Genomic DNA, 21,188 nt, shown 5'->3' with positions numbered 1-21,188 from the left:
CCCCGGCCGGCGCCGCGCCTCGGGGCCGGCGTGTCTCCCGGCGCTTTCTGGGCGCAGCCCCGCGACGCGGACCGGCGGGCGGCGGCCTCCGCGGGGCGGCAGCGGGAGCGGGGGCGCCCCGGAGTGCAGGCGCGGGGACGCGGCGGCCCGCCGGCACACAAAGGCGGCGGCGGGAAGGCGGGGCGGGGCGGGCCGGGGGCGGGGGCGGCAGGAAGGGGCGGGGGCCGCTCGGGCGGCGATAAAGCCCCCGCCGCCGCGGCCGGCCCGCTCGCGCTGTGGGGCTGCGGGGCTGCTCGGGTTGCTCTGGCTGCTTGGCGTCTGCTGGCGCGGCCGCTCCTTCCTTCGCTGCCCCTCCTGGCCGCCGCCGCCGCCGCCGCTCTCTCTCCTCCGACTCCCCCGCCCCGCCGACACCCGACTCCGGCTCGGGCCGCGCCGCCCTCCGCGGCCGCCACCTGGGGATCCCGAGCGAGGGGCGGTGAGTACGGGCTGCGCGCCCCGCGGCCGATCCCGGGCTCCCGGGGCGGGAGGGGAGCGGCCGGCGCTGCCCGCCGCTCGGGGGACGGTCCCGGGGCTCCGTGCGCCGCCGGCTCCGCGCCGCGACCTTGCGCCCGGCCGGGAGGCTGCGGGGCGAGCGGGCCCCGGGGCGCCGGCGTCGAGGCGGAGGAACTTTCTCAGCCTCCCCCAGCCGGGCTGCCTCGGCCGAGGCTGGGTGCGCGCCCGGCTCCGGTGCCCGGCCCGCGGGGAGCCCGAGCAGGACCCGGGCGGGGCGCAGAGGGGCCGCGCCGGCGGTGGCATCCAGGTGTGCCCGCGGCCAGGAGTCCTGGGCCGGCGCGGCTGCTGCTGGTCCATCCTAGCGGGCCCCCGTGACCCTGAACCTGGGGTACTCAGGTACTCGAGGGTGTCCCCCGCTATCCTGTACTTGGCGTGTGCGCCGCCTGTTAGGGAAGGACACACGGACTCCTACTTGTTACCGCTGCCGGAGCAGGGTGGGGTGGCCAGTTGGTCTGGGGGGAAAGCCTTTAAATTAGGGGCTTCTGGCAACCAGTTTAACAACCCTGTGGAGCAAATATTTGCTGTTTTTATCGTCTGTAGAAAGGGGAATTGCAGTGCCAATTAGTGCCCACAGGTAAGGTGAAAGTAGTCAGAAATTCTGGGCGGAATTAGGTGTTTAATTTGCCTGCAAACTGAGCGGAGAGGGAAGGCTTGTATTACATAAGACAGCACTCCACCTTCAGGTATTATGGAAGATGCTGTTGAAGGTTTTAGGTTTTAATGAACGAGAAATAATCTTTGTGAGTGTCTCTCTTGAGAAATCGCATGTGCTGCTGTGTCTTGCTTTGACTACTTCGCAGGGAACGTTTTTTTATATTTAGCATCAACATAAAAAGGTGTTTGAAGGTTTGACTTCCTCTTTCAAGCCAGGAAGCAGTTTATTCCTCTAAACTGCTCAGGAACAATTTACGTGATAATTTTATACTTTGGAGATTTTATATGGAAAGTTGAACACAGATAACTGGGGAAAAATGTAAGCATTGCTAATTTGTATATCTAAAGCACACTTCAAAAATGGAAGGTACTTTCAATGCTATCTGCATATCTAATCAGTAATTGTGTGCTGTTTGCAGTATTTCAGCAAAAATTTTCTTCAGCTATGCAAATGAAGGTGTTAGCCTACATAAGTTTCTTTCAAACCCAGGTTTGGAATCTTTCTTAAAATAATGTTCAACAATATTGTACAATACAGGGCAATTACTGAAGGTCGTCAAGCTGTCATCTATCTTTTATTCTTTAAAAAAATGAATCTCTGCAGAAAATTTCTGCCCCCCATGAACTTCACATATTAGTGTAATTTTAAAAGGACAGAAATGACTCAATCTCCAAAGGGCAGTAATTTTCAGTTCCACACATAAGTGATTAAATACTCACCAGAGATTGTTTGAGGTGGCAGAGCTGGAAATGATGTAGTGACCTAGCCAGGTCCCAGCTACATCTCCATGTGGCGTCCCCTGCCAGCTGGTCCCTCTTGCACAGCGTGGGGGACTTTGGCTCCTGGGCTCTCTCTCCTTCTCTAGTCCCACAGTCCATGTGGGATTAGATGCTCTGGATTCCCGCTTCCGTGACCATCTGAAATCCAGTGATCTCCATCTACTCTCGCTGCTTACTCGTCTACATCCAAGTCTTGTCCTCACCCAGAGATGCTCAACTTCTGAAATCAGGAACTTCATCTCAGAGTCTCTGCACCACAGGCTCCTTCCTTCCAAGTTGCAGACTGGTTCTCCCACAGCATATCTTCAGCCTAAGAGATCTCTTCCCTTCCCTCCTTCCAGTCTAGCAGGTAACTTCATGGCCCACTCTTCTGAGAAAGTAGGGGTCACTGGGCTGAAGTCTCACCATGTCCTACCCTATTTCCTTCCTCCAGACTTTTCCAGATCTACCCACATCCAAGAAATCTGCTTAAGTATCTACTGTGTCTAGGTACTTCACTAAGCCCCTAATGTATGGTAAATATGGCTGGACCCTGCTCTTTAGAACTGTCGTTCTTGTGGAAGCAAACAGACCAAAAGCAAACAGAAGAATGTCGTGATAAAATACATGATTTTAAAAATACATAGAAGAAATATCGAGTCGGAGTGGGGAATTTAGGGGAAGTTAGAGAGAAGGCCTCCCTGCGGCAGTGCCTCGTGCCTCCCAATGAACTCTTTTCTTTTTTAATAGTATTTTTAAAAGGCCATAACCTCCCTTGTCCATGTGTCCCCAGCTCACCTCGAGCGACCGTATCTTCTGAAATGAGTTAACACTTCCCCAGGCTCCCCTGTCTTCTCGTCTCTCTGCAAGCTGGCCAGAGCTCCCCAAAGTAGGAGAAGACCCCACAAGTCCTGACGGATGTACTCGAGATGTCTCTGCAGCATTGGATGTGGACCTCCCCTCTTTTTCTGATTGATGGTGGCCCTCTCCTCCTGGTTTTCCTTCTGCCTCCCTGGCATCCCCGCTTCCTCCTGGGGCAACTTGGGGTTCTGTTCTTACCCCTCTTCAGCTCTGCGTGAAGTGTTCGGGTGAACCACATTCCCACCGCTTGCACCCTCATCAGTATCAAGTGAGCCCCAGTTTGGGGTCTCCAAACTGTATAGTCTAGTGGGTTAACCTATGCTCTTTAGGCAGAAAACCCTACAAGAAATCTAAAATTGATTTTAGTTCTTACTGTCCACACCGTCCCCGCTTCATCCTTAGCCAAAATTTGTCCCTCTTTTTTTTCAGCTGTGGCTCCACCACTCACCAAGGTGCTAAAGTGACATCAGGCCCCTCCAGCACTTCCCACACTCAGACAATCACAAAATCACTTTGCTTCTCTTGGCTGTGGAATCCCAAAGAGCTCCGCTCCAAGCACGCTGGCCCTGCCTCACTTTGGAGTCTAGAAGGGGCGAAATTGTGGCCAGCATGCCATCTCCAGCTGGCATGTGTGTTGTTGGCTTAAATTGAATTAATACTTAGAAATGTGAAGCTGTCACTTGGATTTATAGCTTCCCCTAAAACCCAGGAGGCCTGGGTCCCCACGGGGCAGCGCTTGGCTGGCGCGGAGCTCCAGTGCCCGGCTACACCGGAAGTGGCTTGCTTGCCAGGCCCGCCTGGACCTGTTGTCCTCAGTTACAGTGGCTTCCCGGCTCCCACGGGCTTCTGAGCTAGTGACCGTAGGCGGGGAGGCCCTCGGCAGCCCGGGGGTCCCTGGTGACCTGCTGCACCGTCTCCCGCCTGGCCTCTCCCACTAGTTTGGCCCCTCTTTCAAAACATCTTCCACGTTGCTTCTGGGGCTACTTACCTCAGGCCTCTTGAATCCAAATCCACTCATGTCTCTCCTGATAAAAACTCAGTGCCTCCCTCTTGCCTTGGAGACAAACCCAGACCCTGAAGGAGTAGCTATGTGATGTCTCAGGTTAGGTGTCTCAGATGGAAAGGTAAGCTCTCTCTCTTGACTTTCTAAGGTGTTGTACCTGAGTTTCTCAAAATGCTTGTGAACCTCTCTACAGAGAGTAGCTGATCCATGACTGTAGGGTGGTCCCACCTGTGTTGAGATGCAGCCTCTGCTGCTTATAAACCATTTCCACAGACCTCCCCACCTTCCCACTTCCTCAGAGCCACTCTGGGAGGAGATGGGGCCCAGTGGATTCCACGTCCAGACCGCAGCAGGGAGACTATAAACATGGAGGCACAGGCTGTCCCAGGAGACTTCAGCCCTTGGAACGTGGTGGCCCCATTTAACTCTGGGGCCCAGAGTCATACAGTGTGTTCCCAAGGTCATTCGGCTGCCTTTGGACAGTCCTGTCCCAGAACTCCTCAGCACTCAGCCAGGGACCTTCCCCCGGTGCTCCCCTCTCTTCCCCAGCGACTCCCCAGGCTGCTGGCCATTTGTAATGACCCAATGAAGTCTAAGCTTTCTTCATCCCGTTCCCACTTCCCTTCCTCGTACCCTTCGCCAGACTTTATTTTCTTCAGAACCGAACTCCCCGCAGACTCCTCACACTATGGTGCTGCCCTGGCCTCCTTGCCTCCACTCCTGTTGGACTTCTGCCTAGAATTCTCTTTCCCCATCTCCTGCATTCATTGCCTGGCCAGCTTCCTCCCTTTCAAGACTCACGTCTAGGATCACCTGTTCCAAAAAGTCTTTCCTGAAAATCAGTGCCCCCAATCCTCTATGGCACACATATGGCATGTGCACACACACACGTACACTTTCCCCAGCGATGCTTCTCTGCTGGCAGTTACTGTGCCAGAGCAACACACCCTACCCACCAGATTCTCAAGTGCCATGAAGTCATGCCTGTGTTCTGGTTTTATTTGCACCAGCGGTGCTGCAGGACCCAAAGGCATCTAATGCATGTCTGAGCTAAACCAGATTCATATTTTTCATGAGTCTGCTGCAGACTTTATGAAAGAGTGCTTGTCTTGTGGGCTTAAAGGGAAGCCCTTTCCCCAGACCTCTACCTCGGTGCCGATACTTCTGCATTTAATATATATTTTCACGTTAAAAAAAAAATCTTCGATCAACCATGTCTTCTGAGATGGGATATTACTTAGAAAAAAGCAGAAGTCTCATTCAGCAGTGCTCCTGTGCCTGTCACTTCAGTTACCCTCATTTGAACCCTTTTTTGGCTACATTCTGTCTTCCTTGAAGTCCACTGGCTGTACTCTGTAGTCCACAGTTTGTTCAAGGTAGGGGAATGCTTTCTGGTTTATTTCCATTAAGCTTCCCAATGATGGCTTTGCAAGCCCTCTTGCTGCCCCCCCCCCTTTTTTTTTTGCCAGAGTAGTTTTTTGGCTAATGTCTTAAGCTAAGTTTGGTGGAAAGAACTCTGGGTTGGGAGGCAGGCTGGGCTGTGCCACAAATAGTTTATATAGTTAACCACCTAGAACTTAATTTCTTTGTCTATCCAATTAGTGTGTTGAAATAGTGATCTCAAAGATGTCTTATTAAAAAAAAATTAGTTTCTTGGCTTATTTTCCTTTCTGATTTAGCTTTCTCATAAAAATCAGGTCTAGATGAATTTTTTTCTTAAATGTCTGTATTTGTCTATATGAAACCTCTCCTCTCTTTTTCTCTCTCTTTTGAACCTGGAAATCATTCAGCTTGGCTCTTTAGAACACAGAAATAGCATTGAGGCCCAACATGAAGATGTAGTTTGTATTCCCACTTGGAGGCATTTATAAAAATGTTAAGTTAATTGGGTCCTATATACTTGGATCTTCTTTGTGAACCACTGTCTCCACCTATAAATGTGCCCATCTTCTCTTTCCAAAACCATCTTTCTTCATGAGTAGATTGCATGCCTGATCTGAAAATCAATATTGGGTTTTTAAAAAATGCCCTTAAGTGTGGAATGGAATCAAATGCAATAAAATACATCTTTAGGCTATTTCTTACCTGTAAGTTCACAATTTGTCTAAGAACACTGAAAGATTTTAGGACAATTTTATTTCTCTTTTGAGAAATGCTACCTTTCACCCAACTGGCCAAGTCTATTGACACAGTAAGTGATTCTCTCCTCTTATTCTGCTGTTAAATTTCTAGGTCTGAATGTAAGCCCAGTCCAGAGAAGTTGGCATTCCTTCTGCGACTCTTTTTGTGCATGGTGATGGCCACTAAGCCTAAGCAATCCTCTATTTGTAATTCCATTCATGCATTTTGACAGACATTACATCTCCTGTTTTTTTAAGGTGGGGGAAGGTAATTAAGTTTGTTTGTTTGTTTGTTTGTTTGTTTGTTTGTTTATTTATTTATTTATTTATTTATTTCAGTGGAGGTACTGGGGATTGAACCCAGGACCTCATGCATGCTGAGCAGGCCCCCTATCACTGAGCTATACCCTCCCCTCCTCATCTCCTATTTCATCCTTGAATTCCTTCAAAGGTCCTGGTGGATGCCCCAATTCAAGATCAGATCAGGATCACCCCCCACGCCTGTCTGTCAATCTGACCGTAGACTTTGCCCTCTGCCTGAGAAGATAATTGGAGAATTGGAATCCACTGTGCCTTTCTATTTTTAACAGTTAATTCTTGGGAGAAAGACAATGTGGAGGAGTTTTAATGGAAAATGGAAAAAAAAAATCCTATGAAGAGGAAGAAAGGATTTCTTATAGTGACAGCAAATCTTGGTAAATGTACTGTTTTGTTTTTATAATGCCATCCCCCACCTCGAAGCAGCAAGAAATCTGGTAACCTGGAGAATTTCTCTCAAGAGCATACTGAGAATAGCATCAGTGCTTTCCTCTCACCGCCCCCCCACATCCCCCGGCCATTTAGTCCCAACTAGCACAGCTATAGAAAAAATAACTGCTTGGTTTTGGCCTAAGTTTTTATGGACTAAGTCTCAAAAGTGTATGTGGGTATGTGAAGGAGTATAATACCAAATAAGCTCACTCGAAAATGAACAAGGTGACTACAGATAAAAATAGATCTTTGTTTCTTTCTGTTTTTTTTTTTTTTAAGAAAATGCTGTATAGATAATGGCAGTGTTTGCATTCTTTTTTTTTTTAACTAAGGAATTCACTTAGGAAGAAAATATTTTTATTGAGGATTTGGTCACTGATTGGATTTTCTGGGTATTAACAACTGTCTTATCTTTTGGTTACAAGTGCAGAAACATGAATGAATATAACTGAGGCAAAAACTTGGAGAGCATGGGGGAACTGTCGGCTTATGTTGCCAACCCCAAGCCATGAGGTGCTCTGGCCCTGGAGGTGGCTGGAATCAGAAACTCAGGGCCTTGGGGCTCTCTTCTCTTGCCTCTGTGTCTCTTGTCTCTGCTTCTCTCTGCAGATCCTTTTGACTCTGTCAGGTACTGTGACTGCAGGTAGCTTCAGACTTTCCTGCAGCCTCTAGATCAAAGGGGGAATACAGGCTTCTTGCAGGTTCCAGCTGGAAAAGAATCCTAGGGAGGCACTCTGATTGGCTCAGGTTGGGTCATGTGGCTTTCCCCGGGCCAATGGCCTTGGTCAGGGGAATGGGATGCTGTGACTGGCCAGAGTCAGAGTCACGTGTTCAAGCCTGCGACTAGGCGAGGAGGGAGTACTGAGGGGAGGCGTGCTGGACAGGCCAGCCACACCAACTGCTGTTAGTATTTGTTTTCAGGTGACAGAGGTCTTGTGTTGTTTCCTCCAGCCTCATGCCTGCCTGTAGGACAGATACAGGGATCATTCCCATTCGGCCAGTTGTGGAGAGTGTGGGGCAGCCTGAGTGTCCGTGGTTATACATACAGCCTGTGTGTGTCAGTGTCAGAGCCCGAACCCAGGTCTGTAAACGTGAGCGCTGTGGGCTAATACTTGCCGTGAACCTTCAGAGATTTATGACTCATCAATATTTATAACGTCTTGAAAAGAAAATTCCTGTGAAACAACACGCCTGCTTTCAAATGACTCCTTTCTTCTCACTTTGCTGTATGATCGCCTTCCATTAGACAACCCAAAACACAGAGATGGAAAGAGACTAATACTTTTGTGTTATGATTGAAGTAACGTTTTTATGCTTTTTGGCCCCTAGGCCCTGTGGTTGTCTAGACACTTGTTTTTTTCTGGGACTCAAAGTCTAAAATTAGCACTGACCTTTAGATTGACAAGGTAGAGTGCATGTGCCCAGAGTCCAAGAGAGTAACTTAGGCTGAGCTGGGTAAAACTCAACCAGAGAACGCATGTGACATGATTTTTTTAAAGATGCCTAATTGAACACCAGAAATGTGCGGAGACTTAGAACACTGAGATTTAACTTCTTTTTTATATAGTTTTTATGGTTTTTTATATTTAACTTTGTTTCAAAATTTGTCACATCTAAATGATAGATGTTCTGCCCCCCCCCCTTTAGTATAGGTAGTAATTAAGAGTGTGGAGGATATGGCCACCAACTGCTTTGGTCTGAATCTAGATTATACCAGTTACTAGCTGGAGTCCAGGCGGCCATAGCCAATTTACTGAGCTTCTCCAAGCCTCAGTCTTTTTCATCTGTGAGTTGGGCATGCAGGTAACCACGTCTTATGTTTTTGTGAGGATGAACTGGAGAGTATACATTAGGTACTGAGCACAGGGGCTAGTGGAGCTGACTTCCAGGGTGCAAGGTGGCGGTGGGGTTCTGTTGGTCACAGTAGTCCCGGCGAACATTTAACTCCTCTGGGGCTTGCATTTGCATCATGTCTGTCACCTGGTGAATGAGTGACTTGCTGTATGTGTTGGCAGACTAAGTCTCCAGACCCCTTTCCTGTAAAACTCCCAGTGAGCAGTACCTCCAGTGATCAGCTGGTCATCTGTCCTTTCCGCGGGCTTCCAGCTCTTCTAGTACTGGCGGTGGAGCAAAGGATGGCTGATGTGCGGAGCAAACTCCCTTCTCCTCCATGTGCACGAGGAAATGTAAACAGCTGTGTTACCAGAAGGTCTTTCTAGGGGCGCAGTGCAGGCTCGCCCTGTCAGGCTGGGTTTTTCTTTTCTCCTGTATGTTGGCTGTGAAGAATGAATAAATGTCTGTGCCGTAAGAAAAATAATCTTATTTGGTTTAATATTTAGATCTTTGCAAGTGTAGCATCATGAGTCTTTTTTTTTTGTTCTCGTTTTTTCTGGCTGTGAAAAAGTCATTTTGCTGTATCCAGTGATGTCTGCAGACCCAGAAATAACCATTTTAAACACATGCTAAATGTATTTAAAACATGTGGTCATTTAGTTGTGATTTGATTCCTTCAACATACAGAAGAGAATTGTTGGATTAACCTCTGCAAACATTCCCAGGTAGGAAATGTATTTTCTGCTTCCATTAATCTGTTTTTTCAGGATTTTACTGGCAAATAGCTATTTGGGATTTTACGTAGCACTCAGTGTATGCCCACACCTGAATCGTTGCTTGGACAATGGGATGGGAGATGCCAGGGAGATTCTATGTGATGACTTAATTATAAAGAGAGTTTTCTTTCTGAAAGTGTGGATTTTCTCTTTGAAATTAATTTACTGATAGACTCATATCGTCTCTTGCCAAACCTGTGTTCATTTCCTAATGACATGTTAATTAAAACAGCAACTTGGAGGATGGCCAGAGGTGCCGCAGTCTTCACAGTGAGCCTGTTCTTGTGCGGCAGGGTGGTAAGTCGTGAATATCAAAGTGCTAATCATACTAATGTGAATTAATTCAGCAATTACTGAAAACAGAGTTGTTCCCATGCATGCATATCACTTATTAGTCTAGAATGTCTTTGAGTTGGCTAAATATCTGTTTTTAACACGTACAGCTTTGCTTTTCTCTCACTCTCTACCTCACATTCTGGTTCTGTATGTGTCTTTTCCTCCCCCTTAGGAAACCTCAAGGATTTTGTGGTCTCTTACTCTCTGGGCCCTTCCACAGCAGCTGATACAGAAGAGCCCAAAAGATCCCTGAAAGGGGAGAATGAAGGGAAGGACCATTGGCTCATCTGTGTGTTGAGTGCTGCTAGGTGCATTTTATACGTGACCTTGTTGAATCCGAACAGGCCTTCTCAGGTAGAATTTAGTCCAGGTTTATGAGTGAGAACACTGAGATTCAGGCTTGTGGGGCCCCCTTCTGAGATTCCCACCCACCCGACACCCACTCCGGGTCTCTGTGTCTTGCACTGGAGGTTTTTTGATTCTGAATGACTGAGGCTGGACGGTGGTTGTGGAGCAACAATGCGGGGAAGCCCAGACCACCGCTGGACAGAGGACCAGTCTGGGAGTCAGACAAAGCTGGGTTTAAACACCTGTTCTGCATGTAGTAGTTTTGTGTCTCCAAAATACTCACCCCGAGCCCCGTGCTCCATTTCCAAAGACAGAGAACAGAGAGGATGGGAAAGCAGCTCTCCCGCAGACTGAATACCGCCCCCCTTTTACTGACGGGGAGATAGGAAGTCCAGTGACTTAGGTCACTTGGCAAGCCCAGGGATGTTCTGTGGACCAGGAACTCAGAGGCTTCGGGAGGTCAGGAGCATGGGCGAGTAATAGACCGTCTCCAGATCTCAGTTTCCCCCAGGTGAGATGAGGGCTGTGAAGCCCGCTCTCCAGGAGTTCAAAAGCCCCAGCCACAGTGCTGATAAAGCCCTTCACACACAGGACTTTCTTAATGTCAGTCACCAGGTCAGGGCTGTGGCAGGCTGAGAACTCACGTCTCCGTCCCTGTCACTTGTCACCTCTCCAGACGCAAGTCTGGGTACAGTTTGGTGACAGCCGTCACCTGTCACCCCCCCATGAGTAGCCCCCAGGACACCCTGGTGACCTGGGGGCTGTTACCACCCATTCCACTGGCAGATGAATGTCTCCTTTTATCTCTGTTGTTCACACCTCTGTTCTTAAAGAGGATTATCCCCAGAGAGAAAAGGGGTTCCCAGCACTTCCTCTTGATGACTCTGCTCCACACGGGACTTCAGAGGAGCAGGAGGTGTAGCCCTGTTGTATTTGGGTGGCATTCAGTTAAAGAGCTATTTTTTGACCACTTACTCTATAACAGGTGTTCTGAGGGACACTGGCGTCAGTCACTACTACCTGTAGTGTGTGTGTGTGTGTGTGTGTGTGTGTGCGCGTGCACAGGTAAGTCTGTGCACAGTGCGAAGCGTTGGCTTATAGCTGAGAGGCCCCAGAGTCTAGATAGCCCTCAAAGATAATGCAGTTCTTTTTTTTTTTTGTACGCTCTTTTTGCATTTCACTCTCCGTGAAAAAAAAAAAACTGTACAATTGCTATTTACCAATTGGTATCAATAATAGTAAGAGTCGGCCATTTGGTCTCGCCCATGTTCTCTATGGCTAAATACATGGGGGAGAGATCAGATCCCTTAAAAAAGATGACAGTTTTAAAGGACAGCTTTGGAAAGTGTGAAACATTACTCGCATGTGACTTTTACTTTCATTAAATACTCATGACTTTGTAGGCACTGGAGTGTCCAAACTGCAGTAAGGGCCACCCTCTTTGGGTCAGGGCTGCACCCTGCAGGGGTGCCCAGCAAAGCCTTAATGAATCACTGAAAGGCACTATGTAGAATTTTCTCTGAAAAAGAGAGCGTCCTAGTTTAAAAACTGTGTGTGTATGAATATGAGGTAAAAAATTCTTCCAAAATTGCCCCTCAGAGAAAGAAGGAGTTGCTCTGCAGGAGGGTTCTTACAAAATTTTCCATTTTACAAAGATCCTGATATGTTTGGTGGTCAGAGTTCACCGAAAGCACTGGATGGATGAGACCCGTGAGTGACTGGTTGAGGACAGCTGGGGAAGGCCCATTAGCCTGAAATCCCCTGTATCAGTACTTATTATGTGTGTTTATAGAGGCTGCACGATGAAAAGGGATTTTTAAAAAGGGCAGACAAATCGAATATAGACTTATTCCTGAGGTCACGACTTCACAATTGCCAGATGTTGTGTGTTGTATTAGTTTAGGTCCTGCTAATTGCTGTAACAAATAAACCCAAACATGTACCATGGCTCAGGTTATCTTCCAATTGCATAAAGCCCAACATGGGTGTGTCGCTTTCCAACCTGGTGATTCAGTGACCCAGCCTCTTTTCTATCACGTGGCTCCAATTTATTTAACAGGCGGGTCCCAAGGGCACAGTGCTTGTCAGCTTCAAGCTGGTGAAAGCAGAAAGCTCATGGCGGATTGCACATGGCAGGTTTGATGGGCCGGGCCTGAGAGTGGCATCCATCACTTCTGTTCCTGTTTTCACTGACTGCATTTCAGTCTTCTGGCCACTCCCACCTACAGCACAGGCTACAGCCCTGTGTTCAGGAAGAAGAGGAAATGGGTTTGCTGAGAAGGTAGCTACTCTGTCAAATGAAATTTTATCAAGACCGCGAAGGGTCACTGTAGAAACTAATGCAGTCAGTGGCATGCTGTGGGCACCACGGGAGCTATATTTGCCTATGAGGACCACTGTCCTGATGCTCTGTGAAGGGCCTCTTATGGCTTAGGATGGATTGTTCAGTGACAGCATCACACATAGATTCGGAAAGTGCTGTATCACAGGCAGCTTGGAAGAAAAGTAGACGATGTGCTCGGGAAAATGCTAGACAACTCAACAAGTGGTGACAGGCACGTAGACGATGTCTGGGAAAACTCTGAATTAAATTGCTTCACGGAAGGTGGAAATGGAAAGAAAGGTTCTGTTTCTAAATCACTGCGTGTGTGATTTCACATGTTAGTCCTAAAGTTTACTTGGTCTTGGTCAACCAAAATTTGGGGGGATGAGGGAGGAGGTGCTGGAATCCTCGTTGGGAAAAGAGGGCTGTCGTATTTGGGAGGTGCTACATGTTCAAGCACACGTGGGACTTAGAACGTGAAAAGCAAAGGCTTTCCTGCTGGAAGAAGGGGCGCCTCTGACAGCCTGGGGGAGGGTCGTCAGATGTGCTGGAAGCACCGTCCTGCTCTGGGAGCAAGAGAGCGAAGCTGGAAAACTGGATCAACCCCAGTCTGGGCGGCGGCGGGGGTGAGAAAGGACCCCAAGGGATCTGACAAGGGGCAGGCTGGTGGCAGGAGCATCTCTGCCCTGTCTCTGGGAGAAGCCTCCAGCAACATCCGGCGCGTGCTTGTGGGCACAGCCGTGTGCTCTCTCCCCTCTTTCTTGCCGTGTGACATGGGCACATGACTCAACCGCTCTGCACATGTCCCAAAGGGCTCATGTGAGGTTCAGGAAGACGATGCGTTCGCAGGACCATGCACACAGTGAGAGCTTTATCAATGCCCTCCCACCTCCTGTGCGGCTCCTCGCCGGCTCCAGCTGGCGAACAGCGTCTCCGTAACTGGCTCTGAAACTGGGGACATGGCGTCCCCTGTAACATGTGACTTCATGACAAAAGGAAGCTCAGCCTCCTACCGCCCTGAAGATTCCTCAGCGCAGTGTCTCATAGCACAGAGTGGACAGCGGTGGGAAGAACTCCATTAAGGCATTGATTTTTTTTTTTTAATTAAAAAAATTTTTTTTTGGAGGAAGAGAAATAATTAGGTTTATTTACTTTTTCTTACTGGCGCTACTGCGGATTGAACCCAGGACCTCAGGCATGCCAGGCACACACTCTACCACTGAGCTGCACTCCCCCCTCTTAAGTCACTGATTTAACTCCAGGAATCCTTGTTCTACCTTAGCTTTGGATGTGGGGAGGTGTAAGGCTGGTCCTATGAGTAAGAGTTCTGTGTGGCCAAAGAGTTGTCACATCACTTCTCAGGACAGTGTCGCATGTGTGTACCTTCTGAGGTGCAGGATGGGGGAGGGAGGTCGTCACTGATTTTTTAGATGCAGACGCTGAGTCACGGAGCAGGTGTGGGATTGGCCCCCTGCAGGCAGGCCTAGGCCATCCTATCCCACAGTCCTGTCGCCGTGGACACAGGTCTCCTCTGGGAAGGAGCTGAACCCTCCCCTCCCCCACCGGGTCCCTTCGGGAGGCATCAGCGGGCACCTTAGCAAGAGAAGTCAAGTCAGGCTAAAGGCAGAACCGTGGTATCTGGGTGGCTAAAGCCAGGTTTGGAACTGTGCCTCCCATCACTTCAGATGGTTTCTAAGCTTTGCAGGACTTTGCTGGCTAGATGGTAGCTTCCCCAGAAAAAACATATGTAAATATAGAGTGGCCATCTTAAATATTCCTTTGGGATTTTATTTGTTTACAAACTCATCTGGCTGCCCTTTTGGATATTTTCTTTGTGCTGCAGAGGTTTGAGTCAGTCAAGTCTGGGAGCATTTGTATGCTTGAGAAACACAGCCCTTTTAAATCCATTGTTTTCAAAGTCACTTGGAGCATTAAAAACCTCGGGTCATCAATTCCTAGTGTGAAAATTTAGGAGTGGTTGGGGCTTCAGGCAAGCAGTATTGACTTAAATGTGTAGAGCACTTTCAGACAGCATTCGATTGTACATTTTAAAACAGGGAATGCAAATTGAAATTCCTCCTGGGCGCTTTAACTCACGCGTTATATGTGCAGTATTTTCAATTAGCTGCAGAAAAAAGTACGTTCGGGTGTGGGTCTATTTTTACAGCTGGGAATTGCTCTGAGAACACAATCGACTATTTCACACGTGTGAGATTTATTTAAATGACTCACGGGGCATTTGCAGTTTAACCAATAATTGAAAATATTGTTGCAGTGTGGCAGGTAAAAGTAGGAAGTCATTTTGCATTCCTGAAGAGGTACTCCAAGCGCAGTAGCATTCCGATAATCGAGGGGGCGGGCGGTGGACGAGGGTGAGAGCAATTCAGTCCTTCATATCTCATTCCTGGGCTGAGCCACACCAGGAAAGAAAGAAAGAGCATGCCTGGCTGCCTGAGGATGCTGAGGGAGGCTGCCCTCAGCAAGGACCCAAAGCACTAAAGCGTTCTCTTATCTCTCTCTCCTGTTTTCATTCACCAGACTCATGGAAGGTCAGATCAGCTGTGAGGAGCCCCTTCCTTCCCCCGACTCTCCTCTGGCCTCCTGTTCCTTCCCCACCATTCTTTGCCTCTGTTTCACACCACCCATCACCTAGCACACTAAGGCTGAAAGCCAGTTGAGTCTCTAAGGATGGACCAACCAGCTCCTTCCTGGTGGTTCATAAACATTACTAGGGATGTAGGATGCGCGTTCCCACTGAAATGACGTTGTAAATGGTGGTCAGGGAACACTATATTAAAATGCATGCTTGCTCCTGTGATTCAGTCAGAGTGTAGGTTAATTAGGCATTCTGTGGGCAGAATTAAAGTCCTAGCCACCAATTTTTAATTTTTCTCTGTCTGGATCAGTGGTTCGTTCTCAGCCAGGGGCAAATCCCCCTCTCTCCCAGGGACATTTGTCAGTGTCTGCACACATTTGGTTGTCACAACTGGGTGAGCCGTGGGTCGAGGCCAGGGTTACTGCTGAGCATCCTGCAGTACACAGGGCAGCCCTGCAACACAGAATCATCCAGCCCCAAATGTCAGTGGTGCCAAAGTTCTGCAACCTGGCTCTAGAATTTCTTTTTAAAAAAAGAAAAGAAAAAGAAATGACTTCCTAAAATACTTTTGATCACAACGTTCTTGTAAGACGGTGGCTTCTGTCATCGGCATTTGTACATAAAGTGAATTCGGGTGATTGCTGTGAAGGCCTGGCTTTTTCAACAAGGCCTTGGTTACGTAGAGAGCACTTCGGTGTCCCGTGTGCACATGTTGGATGCTGGCTGGGGCAGCGTGGCGAGCAGGACAGAGAAGGTGCCCGCTCCACCCCCAGGCATAAAGAGAAGGGGAGGTAACAAAGGTCCTAGTTGGAAGGAGCAAGACTAAGGCCGGGCTCTGCCCGGCAGGTCCTGCGGTCTGCCAGGGGGAGGGTGTATCTGTAGAAGGAAGCCAGATCTGGACCAGGCTGGCCAAGCCATAGGCTCAGGTGGGGGTAGGAGTAGGGGCGGGTGTTTGCATCTCATCCGAAGAGCTCAGGGAAGCCATTGCAGGTTTGATCCAGGTCTTGGTGTTGAGGGTCAAGGTCCGTCTTCCCTATCCACAAGGTCCCTGGGGCAGTGCAGACAGTGGGTTGAGTGATGTCCTCTTGCAGGAATGTTGGTGGCTTGCTGAGCACAGAGGAGGGAGAGAGCGTAGACCATCAGGAGCTGTGTCAGAGGCAGAGGGACAGAGCTTGTGTGATGGTTAACATGGGGGAAGGGAGAGGATGGAGGGCGACTCCCAGACTTTCTGCTTATGCTCGTGGCTGGATGGGGAGCTGCACTTACTGAGATGTAGAACCTCGGGGGAGCAGCAAGTTTGAAGGGGGAGGAGTAGAATTTCCGTGAAAACAGGTAAGGAGACTTCTCTATTATCTTTCTACCCAATGTTTCTTTAGAAAAGAAAGTGGGTTTTAGAATCCGCTCTGCTAGCTAAAATCTAAGCCATTTCTCCTGGATTACCTCTTCTCTCCAGTTACCATCATAATGGGTTTTCCAGTGACGCTCAGAATGACTCCAAAATGGCTTCCTTGGGCAATCATCAAGCGTTTTCTATATTCACTATTTCCTCCATCTATGCGAATAAAACAACGAGACCCCGCTCACCATCTAGACTTCCGAGACAGGGCTTGTCTGGCTTTGCCACATGGACACTTTTTTAAAAATTGTGTTAGTCTAATCCTGCCCTGTATCGTTTGCCGTCGATAGGAAACATTTTCCTTATTCATCAGCCCAGCCGTCTTGCAAAGAACACCAGGAAAATCGCTAGAGCCTGACCTCCGGTTCCTAAGTCACTCAGTGTCCGCAGGTCCTTTCCTGACCCCATCACCAGGGCCACTCGAGGAGGCTGCACAGAGCCCAGCTGCTGACCCCAGGAGGACAAGGCCATCAGGTCACCTTGTGACCAGAGGTGAGACCCTGCTAAAGTCACATGCTAGACCTTCAAGGCCTCCCATGGCAAAGAAATGAAAGAAATGGCCCACAACTGAAAAAGACCAGGAGTAAATAGAAAAGGCAGCATTAAAGAGTCCCTTTGATTTTCGGAAATTGGAATTTGGGGATATTTTGCAGTTGAGGGAACTGTTAATGTGGGCTGGGGAGTAACCCTAAGAGGCTGAGGAGACAGACCAAGGACCCCTCACCCTCCATGACAATGGCAGTGTGGCAGAGCCTGCCGGTTGAGCCCTCGGTGTTCCAAGAGCTGTCCAGAGGACCTGAGATATGTCACCTTTTTCCTTCCTAACAGCAGCCCATCAGGCCAGGACTGCTGTTGGACCCATTGCACAGATGGGAAGACCAGGCACAGTGAAGTTTGGCACTTGTCAAGGTCATGCAGCGAGTGGGCAGGGGACCTGGTCTGAACGTCAGTGGCTTGTCTTGGGGCCTACAGAGGACAAGAGGTCCAAGAAACAGGGCTGTCTCCAAACAAAGAATTATGAAAAGGCACAGTTACGCAAAACCAGATTTTTGATATCTTTTTTTCTTTGGAGTGTTGCCATTTCTAGTGTGCTTGCAGTATTGGGAAAAGAATCAAAGTGAATAATAAAAAAGATCCGTCTTAAGGTACATTTGTTTGCTGACTATAATTTTAAAATAAGGTTTCTTATTTTGTACTTTTTATTTTAAGACAGTTGTGGATTCATATGCAGTTACAAAAAGCAATAGAGAAAGATCCAACGTGTCATCTTCACCTGGTTCCCCCAAAGCTAATGTCTTATACAATGATAGCACATGACCGTAAAGACCACAGCTAACTAGGACGGGGCATTGTCCGTCTGTCCACCTTACCCAGAGTTCAGCAGTTTTACCTGTACTTGTGTGTGTGTGTGTGTACTTATTTCTGTGCAGTTTTATCACACTGTAGAGTCGTGTCACCACCACGGTCAAGACAACAATTTCACTACCAGGATTCCTCATGTCAGCCTCTTATATTCACACCCACGCACCGCCCTCCCAGCCTCCCTAATTCGCAGTTACCCCGAATATGTTCTCCATCTCTATAATTTTGCCATTTAAAAAAAGTCTTATGGATGGAATCATACAGTAGGTGCCCTTTTAGAGCTGACTTCTTTTCTCTCGGCGTAATTCCCTTGAGACCATCCCAGTCATCACCTGTATCAACAGCTCATCTCTTCTTACTGCTGTGTGTCCCATGGGAGAGATGTGACACAGTTTATTTAACCAGCCCCTCGTTGAACAATGTCTGGGTTGTTTCCAGTTTGGGGCTTGTTACAAGTAAAGTTGCTACAAACATCGGGGCAGGCTTTTGCGTGAAGACCTGTTTCCATTTCTTTGAAATGAATGTCCAGGATTGCTAGATCATATGGTTAAATGCATGTAAGAAACTGCCAAACTGTTTTCCGGCATGGTTGTACCATTTTCCATTCCCACCAGCAACGTGTGAGTGAGCTAGTTTCTCTGCATCTTCTCCAGCATTTGGTATCATCACTGGTTTTTATTTTAGCCATTCCAATAGGCGTGTAGTGACAGCCGGTTGTGGTTTTAATTTGCATTTTCCTAGTGGCTAATGATGTTCAACACCTTTTCATGGGCTTACTTGCCTTCTGTATGTGACCTTCAGTGAAATGTCAGTCCGTGTCTTTGGCCTGTTTTCTGATTGGAAGGTTTTTTACCTTTATGTTGTGAGAGTTTTTTATATATTAGACAGTTGTTGGATATGTTGGTTTGCAAATATTTTCTCCTGGCCTGTGGCTTGTCCTCTCATCATCTTTGTAGAGTCCTTTGCAGAGCAGATATTTTTTGATTTTGATGAGGTCTGGTTTATCAGTTTTTCCTTTTCCTTTTAATACAAGTGTAAGACAAAACAGGGTTTTGATTCCTGCCTCTTCTAATGTGCAGGGTCGGATCGTGAGGAAGCAGCGGGGCAGGATGGACACTGGAGTGTGAAGGGTTGTTCTCCCAGCCTCCGTCTAGTTTGGACCCCGGTGTGTGTCACGATGAGTTGTTGGTCAAGGTGATGGCCCTGGGGACCTGTCTTACAAAGACTATAAGATGATGATGGTGTAAAACAATTTTTTTTTCAAAATCTCAGTTTCCAGAACCACCCATAGTACCTCCTAACACAAGGCCTTTGTGCACATGAGATCCTCAGCCTGCAACGTTCTCCCCTGTCCCCAGCCCCCTCCCCCTTTTTCATATCAAGCTCCCCCCCCCCCCAGTGCCAGCCTTCCTCAGAGCACCTCCCCGCAGGTGTGCCTCGGCTTCCCTTTGCTGCCCGTTCTACAAGCTGTCCGAGCACTTGCAGAGTGAATGTGTAAAAGCGAATGTAAATGTCCATTCAGTCTTATGATGATTTCCTTGAAGTCCCTTTCCCTCTCAACTAAGGTTTCTCAGCGTCAACCCTGTTGATATTCTGGGGACAGGTCCTTGTGCAGAGCTGTCCTGAGCCTCGTAGGATGCTGGGCGGCACCCCTGGCCTCTGCCCTAGATGCCAGTAGCCTCGTCCCCCTGTTGTGACACCCCGTACCCTGTTGTGACAATCAAAAATGCCTCCACATGTTGCCAAATCTTCCCTGAGGGGCAGACTGCCCAGGCGGAGAGCCACACTCTAGACTATCAGCTCTGGGAGAGGAGGTACCGGGGCCTTTTTCCTTCGAGTTCTCTCCCGGCCCTGTGCCTGGTGCCCTGGTGCTTCATTAATGTTTGTGAAATAGATCAGTGGATGAAAGGTACCTGCTGGCAAACCGTTCTCTTTACACAACAACCTTGGAAAGATCGCTTGATTTCAACAGCATCAAGTGAGTTTAGTTGTGGAGCTGAGCGCTGGAAATCGAGAGCTCCCCTCTTCCTAGTTTCCTCGCCCTCCTTCCCTTCTGCCTGAAACAAGGATGCGGGAGCCTTTGCGTTGCTGCCTGATGGAAGCCCACATCCCCCGCTAACACTGCCGAGGCAGGGGCCTCCGTAGCTTAGAAGAAGCACCTCCATCCTTCACGGGGCTGGGCGGCCTCCCGCGATCTCTGAATGCTCCTTCCTTCCGAGAACGAGGACATTCCTGCGGGCAGAGCAGGAACCTCCGGCAGGTGGCGTTTTTCGGGTGACCTGGCTCAGGGATACACTGGAGATGCAGTTCAGCCTTGGTCTCGCGAGCCTCCTACCCTCTCCAGCTGGCCTCCGCTCCCTTTTCATGAGGGAAGGGAGGAAAGTAGAGGTTTGGGCGCAGTTTTGCTTAGCTAAGCACCATAGCTGGGTATAATTAGTTCAGAAAGTTCCCAAGGAGTAAGTACAGTAGTCAGAAGAATAATTTGGGGTATGTGTGAGCGTTTTAGATTTTTCTCTCTGTACCTGGCAGTTCTGTTCCCTGAACCTGGCTTTGGTTTAGCCAAAATAAATAAGTAAATAAAGGACTGCTGAGGGCGTGGGGGACCGGGCAGTGGGTGGGGAGGGGCAGGCTGTTGGGAGGTGATGCCTGGCCGTGTCGGCATCATCGGCTCCTTGCTGCTGCTTTACGGGAAGGATGTCGGGGTGCCCAGAGCAGCCACAGCAGAAGGAGGTGGAGGCTTGTCCTCCCCCCGCAGAGGAGCAGCCTGGCCTGGTGTAGACGCCTTCCTTCCCTTGTGCTCCTCCCAGGAGGCTCAGGGTCACGCAGGCCTCCCGCCTCCAGCCGCAGAACCCCTTCACCAGGCTGTGGAGGAGCCTGATGTGATGAGGTGGGCTGACAGGCCTGAGCTTTAATTACTGGTAACACAGACCTTCCCTTCTGGGATTCACAAAAGTGATGGACCGGATTCCTTCCTCTCCTCTGCAAAGAAGCCTTGGGTCGAAAGTTCTGGTTGGGGTGGGGGTGCTCTGTGACAGCTGGTGTCAGCGCAGTTGTTGCTTTGACAAGAAATAGCCTGTGACTTCAGCCTGGAGCCTCAGTTCTGAGTTAAGGGAAGTCATTGGTGACACACTGGGGAAGAGTTGGAGTGTGTGTATTTTTGTACCTTAGACCAGGCTTCCTCATCCTCGGCACGACTGAGGTTTGGGGCTGGATAATTCTTGTGGTGGGGAGCCATCTTGTGCACTGTAGGGTCTGCCACATCCCTGGTCTCAATCCACTATAAGCCATTGTCATCACCCCACCACCACCACCACCACCAGATATGACAACCAAAAACATCTCCAGAGATTGCCCACCCCCCCGCCTCAGTTGGAACCTCTGCACTAGAGTAGCAAGCATCCTGTTCAATTCCTGTCCCCTGGAAGGCTGTGGTCGCTTGTTTACTCCGAGTGTTTGATGATTTAAGCACAGGACAGAGAGGTAGAAAGAAGTTAGTGTTTCTTCCCTTTTTCCTTGGTT

At 48.9% G+C, this 21,188-nt stretch overlaps 1 protein-coding gene across 1 annotated transcript in view; it reads left to right on the top strand.

The window, feature by feature from the left end:
* Window positions 1-268: 268 nt before the first annotated feature.
* SERPINE2 (serpin family E member 2) overlaps window positions 269-21,188 on the top strand; it is a 52,747-nt gene continuing 31,827 nt past the window's right edge. The window contains exon 1 of the mRNA XM_072961742.1: window positions 269-475. The gene's annotated coding sequence lies outside the window, so the exon portion shown is untranslated. The remainder of the gene's footprint in view (window positions 476-21,188) is intronic.

This window comes from Vicugna pacos, chromosome 5 (genome assembly GCF_048564905.1).
Source record: "Vicugna pacos chromosome 5, VicPac4, whole genome shotgun sequence".
In the NCBI taxonomy this organism is placed as follows: domain Eukaryota; kingdom Metazoa; phylum Chordata; class Mammalia; order Artiodactyla; family Camelidae; genus Vicugna; species Vicugna pacos.
The sequence above is the reverse complement of the archived record's forward strand: the minus strand, read 5'-3'. Positions and strand labels throughout refer to the sequence as shown.